Source organism: Rhinatrema bivittatum, chromosome 11, assembly GCF_901001135.1.
Source record: "Rhinatrema bivittatum chromosome 11, aRhiBiv1.1, whole genome shotgun sequence".
NCBI lineage: Eukaryota > Metazoa > Chordata > Amphibia > Gymnophiona > Rhinatrematidae > Rhinatrema > Rhinatrema bivittatum.
This window is the reverse complement of record NC_042625.1, coordinates 34,870,744-34,876,743: the sequence shown is the minus strand read 5'-3', so window position 1 is coordinate 34,876,743 and position 6,000 is coordinate 34,870,744. Positions and strand designations below refer to the sequence as shown.

At 43.1% G+C, this 6,000-nt stretch overlaps 1 protein-coding gene across 9 annotated transcripts in view; it reads left to right on the top strand.

Moving 5' to 3' along the window:
* Positions 1-756: 756 nt before the first annotated feature.
* Positions 757-6,000, top strand: part of PITPNM2 (phosphatidylinositol transfer protein membrane associated 2) — a 316,237-nt gene continuing 310,993 nt past the window's right edge. For all 9 annotated transcript variants that reach the window (XM_029571362.1, XM_029571365.1, XM_029571370.1 and 6 more), the window contains exon 1: positions 757-965. The gene's annotated coding sequence lies outside the window, so the exon portion shown is untranslated. The remainder of the gene's footprint in view (positions 966-6,000) is intronic.

The following is a 6,000-nucleotide window of genomic DNA, read 5'->3' as shown; positions in this document are numbered from 1 at the left end:
TTGTTTTACTGTTCTGTTGTTTTATTGTAATTTTCCTCCTTTGAGTTATTTGTAAACCGGCATGATGTGTTTCATGAATGTCGGTAAATAAAAGTTAAATAAATAAATAAATGTTCCCATGAGGCCCTTCAGGTAAGCACGATTTTTATGATTTTATGAATGTAATATTTTGAAGCTGCAGCGAACTTTGGATTGAGCAGCATATACCTTTTTAAATAAATAGAGGAGTAACCATAAAGGTCAAGTTTCCAGTTATCAGTATTCCTGGCTACCTTCATTCTACAACCCTGAGTACCCTTTTTCTTATCATGTTTCCCCTGCTGGGGGAGAAACAAAAGTAGACCCACTCCTCTGGGTATCCACCACTCCACTTGATCTTCAGGGGGGAGTTGACCCCCCCCTCCCCCAGCAGTCATGCCTTGAATGTGAGAGAAGAGGACTTCCCACTCCTGATCCGCAAGCCACTGATGCTTGGGGCCTTTCTAGGTGGGAGAACTGGCATCGCACCCCCTGCATTCCCACTGCCTCGCACCCAGTTACTGTGGGGGCACTTCTGCCTGCACTCCATTGGCCCTTGCCCTCCATTTTGCCACTGCTGGGGCTGCATAAGGTGTGGGGGCCACCCAACGTTGAAAAGGGGCTTGTGCCGAAGCCTCGGGCGGACGAGCGCTAGGACCCAGAGGGAAGCCGGCTCTGAGGCGTGGAGCTTGCTGCAGCTTCTGTAGTAATGCGAGCTGGGCCCTCCCCGCTGCCAGAGCTCGGCCGTGCTGGAAGGGCAGAGGAAGCCACATGGGCAGGAGCTGCAAGGAAACGGGCGGCTCTGGCTGCAGAGCTGGGAGCTGACTCCGGCCCCGAGAAGGAAGGAGTGAGCCGGGGGCTGATCGTCAGCGGGCTCGGGGCTGCATGCATGCCGGCGGAGCCATTCCGGGCCCGGGAGGGCAGCGCGGAGGACTCGGCGCTCGCAGGTAGGGTAGAGGGGCAGAGGCTGCTGCTGTGCTAAGTGTCAGGTCGGGAGCGAAAAGGCCAAAAGCGTCCTGGAAGGCTTTGATCATACGGAATGAGCGGGGTTTACCCTGCTCCTGGCATTACCCAGGATTCCATTCCTAAACCTTGCCTTTTTTTTTTTTTTTCCATTTAGACATTGTTGATGCTGCTTTAATGATTGCATTTGCACAGAGGCGTAGCTTTATGTGCTGACTCCTTATTCCCTTTATGTCACTCTCTCTTGCTTTTGTTCCCTTAAGGCAGCGTCTTTTCAGGTTTGTTTGGCTTATTGTTGTCCCTCTGTTTTAAGGTGGGAGAATAAAAATCCAGGCAGCAGATGGTTACTTCAGAACATAAGACGTGCCCTGTTGAGTCGGACCCAAGATCTATCGAGTCCAGCATCCTTTCTCCGACAGGGGCCAGTCTGGGTCGCAAGTACTGGGTAGATCCCACTCGCAGAGATGAGCAGTGGCTTTCCCAAGCCTGCCTGATAATCGTTTATGGACTTTTCCTCCAGGAACTTGTCCAAACTCCTTTTAAACCCAGCTGTGCTGGATGCCTTGACCACATCCTCCTACAAAACATTTCACAGCATGATTGTCTGAGGTGGTAAAAAAAAATACTTTCTCCAATTTGTTTTACATCTACTGCCTGCTAGTTTTATGGAAGGATAAATAACTGTCTCCTATCTCCCTATTCTACCCCACTAATGATTTTATAAACCTCTATCATATCTCCTTTGTCACCTTTTTCCCCAGCTGAAGAGCCCTAATCTGTTAAGCCTTGCTTCAGTTTTGCTGCCTTTCTGTGCCCTTTTCGATTCCTGTTGTATCTTTCTTGAGATGGTAGGACTAGAACTGCACACAGTACTCAAGATGTGGTTGCTCCATAGAACTCGATTGGTGTTTCATTGACTTCCCAAAAGTCTTCAGGTACAATGGCTGTTTTTGGATAGATTACAGATTACTAGTAACAAGTCTGTAATTCCCTATGAGTTATTTCAGAGCACTGGGGTGAGTACCAACCAGTCCTGATGATTTGTTACTCTTTAGTTTGTCAGTTTGCTCTATTACATCCTCCATTTTCAGTACTGATTTGCTTCAGTTGCTCTGAATTGTCCCCATCAGAGAATGTTTTCGGCATGGTTATCTCCCCAATATCCTTTTTAAATTAAAACCAAAGCAAAGATTTCATTTAGGTCTTATGTCTGGCCTTGTCATCCCTGATCCTCTAGTAGTGCAGCTGATCCCCTGACAAGCTTCTTGCTTTGAGGGTTCCTGAACAAGGGAGTAATTTTCAAAAGGATTCGTGCACAGAAAACTGGGTTTTATATGTGTAAGTGGGCTTTTGAAAATCGCCATTTGAATTGTCAATAGGCTTCATGCGCGTAAGGGCACTTTAAGCACACATTGGGCAATTGAAAATTGCTACAATATAAGCTACATGCATAAATCCTTTTGAAAATTATCTCCAAAGCCTTTATTATTAGTTTTTGCCTCCATGGCAAGCCTCTTTTATTTTTTTTTTTTTGTATGCATTTTCAAGATAAACATATATCAAGTATACCTGGAAAAATAAAATACATAACTGAAATGTATATCTTTATATCACAAAAAAAAAATAAATTCTTTGTTCGCCTACCTTAGAATGTTTTATGTCTTGACTTGGCAGTGCTTTTGCCTTTTTTCCTCGTTTGGATCTGCTTTCAGTTTTCTGAAAGATGGCCTTTGATTTTAGTCATATCTTTCATGTCATTATTTTAGCATGCCGGCAGTAGTTAGGTCATCTTTCAACCTTTTTCAAAGCATGGAATACATTTTTTGTTTTCTGGGCTTTCAGTATGGTTTGTTTAAAACCATGTCCTTACCTTATGCAAACTTTTAACCTTTGTAACCAGACCTTTTATTTTGTCCTCGTTTTATCGTTGTCTCCCTTTTTTTAAAGTTAAATGCTCCTGCAGTAGTTTTACTTTATATCCCCTCTCCAGTGATTATGTCAAGATTTACTTGCACCCTTGCTAAGTGGCCCCACCATCATTACCCCTTGTATTAGGTGCTGCATGCCATTGAGGGCTTATATCTAAAATATTTACCTGCTGCTTCAAAAAAGGTTTGGGGTGGGATACAGTAAAGACATACATAATCAAAAACACTTAATAAACAACTTGCACAACACAAATATGCTGGAAAATGAAAAGAGCTTTCACTGTGTACCATTGGATAAGGGGAGAAACAATATTTCATCACATACGTACTGCAGCGTTCTTAAGCATGTAGGACATATTATCTTAGTTCACTGCATCAGATGAAAGAATCTTGCCCTTGGAGGGAAAAGCATAATTTAATATAAAAGGCTTTGTTTGGTGTCACTTGTGTGACATACACTGGATGGTAATAAATTCCACATAGTTGGCCCAAAGAAAGAGAGAGAGACCTCTCTCGTGTCTCCGGTATTCGTTTAGGAGTAGGAACACCTGGTAACAGCTGATTGGATGTATGGATTGCAATGTGAATTCTTAAAGTTGAACTAATCCAGGGTGAAGCAACATTATTCAACAGATTGTGTACAATGACTGCAGTTTTGGACACCTGCATACTGGAAGCCAGTGTAGTGACTTGAATAATATGCTCACACGCTTCAGTCCTAGCCAATGAACGAGCTGCTGAGTTTTGTTTTTCATCATTTTTATTGAGGCAATATAATAAACAACTTCAACATTGGGAACATTGAGTATCAGCACATTATACAGTAAACAAAACATAGTAAATATGACATCCATGTCACCAAATGTTACAAGCGGAAAAAAAAGTTACCATTATTTTCCCCTGGATACCCCCCCCCCCCCCCGCACCAGAATCAAATAAATAAATAAATAGGAGGTAGTTGGGAGAAGAGAAAAATTGAGGCATTAATACGAGAGAGGAGGATATCTTGCAGACCCATCATAAGACTTTAAATAGGATTTTTAACCATCTGTAAGAACATTATGCTGAGGGGCAAATCTGCGAGGTTTAGCTGCTGAGTTTTGAATTAGCCGAAGAGGTCTTAGTGTATTTTGTGGGGAAGCAATGTACAGAGAGTTAAGGTCATTGAGATTCCTAAGAATTAGAGCCTGAAGCACAGTATGGAAATTTTGGATCCAGCAGAGCTTTTGAAATGATATGGTCGTTTCGGGTTCACAAATGAGCTTTGAACGACCACTTTAACTTGCGGTATCTTAGTTAATTTAGGATCCAAATAGCACCTAACTCACCCCCCTCACTTCTGTTCTAGCAAATCCTGATGAGACATTTTCCCAGTCAGCACTGGAGGAATTGAAATCTCCCAATATTTTTGTATTGGCAGTTTTGTTCAACTTTCTAATTTCTGGTGCTATTTCACAGTCTTTTTCTTCATCCTGGCTAGGTAAACAGTTGTATACCCCTACTGCTATACCCGTCCCCATCACACGTGGAATTTCTATCCATAACAATTCCACAGTGCATTTTGTTTTCAGGACTCTATGAATAAATACATATTTGACTCTGTGCCATGTTTAACATATAGTGCCACCCCATCGAACGATTCTATCTGCCCTGTCATGTTGATAAAATGTGTACCCTTCGTATCACTGTCCCATTGGTTATTCTTCCACCAGGTCTCTGACATGCCTATTATCTCTATATCTTTAAGTGCCATACATTATAATTCTCCAATCTTAATTTTAGTCTTCAACATTTGCACACCTACAATTTAAAGAATAGTTTTTATTTGTATTTCCATTCTTATTGTATTACAGCCTGCTTACAAGCAGTTGATATAAATATTTTGGAATCCTTCATAGCTGTCTGCTCTTTAATTCCACCTGAGCTACTTCAGTCTTTATCACAACCTCTGTATTGGGATATTCAGACTTCCCTGTTTTGCCAGTTCATGCCAGTATTATTTAACGAATCCTCACCCCAACCATGCACTGCTGCGCGACTGTCTCCCCCATTCTCTAGTTTAAAAGCTGCTCTATCTCCTTTTTAAATGTTGGCGCCAGCAGCCTGGTTCCTCCTTGGTTAACATGGAGCCTGTCCCCACTTCCTAACAAACCTAAAACCCTCTTCCCTGCACCATCGTCTCATCCAGGCTTTGAGACTCTGGAGCTCTGCCTGCCTCTGGGCTCCTTCTCAGGTAATGGGGAGCATTTCCAAGAATGCAACTCTGCAGGTTCTGGGTTTCAGTTTCCTACCTAAAAGTCTAACTTTGACTTCCAGACCCTCCCTCCTGGGCCTAGTTTTACAGGACTCTCTTCACTCAGAAAGTGAAGGCCTTTATCGCATATTGGGTGGGAGATCAAACCGCACAGGCACCCTTGGACTGCTCTGGGTGCCTTATGTGCCTTTATTTTAATAACGGGATTGATGATGTGCCTTTTTGATTTCAAGCATATCTGCAGCACACTTTTCAATGTAATATTTCAGAAGCTGCCACCACAGAGGTGGATGTCATGACAGCACATTTTTTTAAAGCTTCCATGGGCATGAAGAGAAAAGGAACAGTGTAATTGTTACTCACTCATTTTCAGAGGAATAAGCCAAGGTATGACCTGCCCAGGGCCACCCAGAGATGTAGTGGCAGATGGAGTTTGGGCCTCCATTGGTGCTGAACTATTCAGCTAGACCACGGTGCCTCCCGCATTATTCTGTTTGCAGATGCTACAAAAATCTGTGACAGAGTGGGCCCGCCAGAAGGGGTGAAGTTGGGGGGGGGGGGGAGGGGGAGGGGAGTTGGGGAAAATTGGAAGTAATGGTCAAGGATTTTGAAGATGAACTTCAATATTAAAGAGTGTAAAATCGTGAAATTTAGATGCACAAAATCCTCTACTTCTCATTTGGAAGGATAAGAACTGGAAATTGTTAAAACAAGAAAGAGGGCTGGGGATAATCAGATCCAATGAGCCGCTCATAGTGTGCTGGGTTGCAGAAGCAGCGGGCTTGGTCCATGGATAAAGGGAGGTGAGATTTTCCTTGTATAGATCACTAGGGAGAC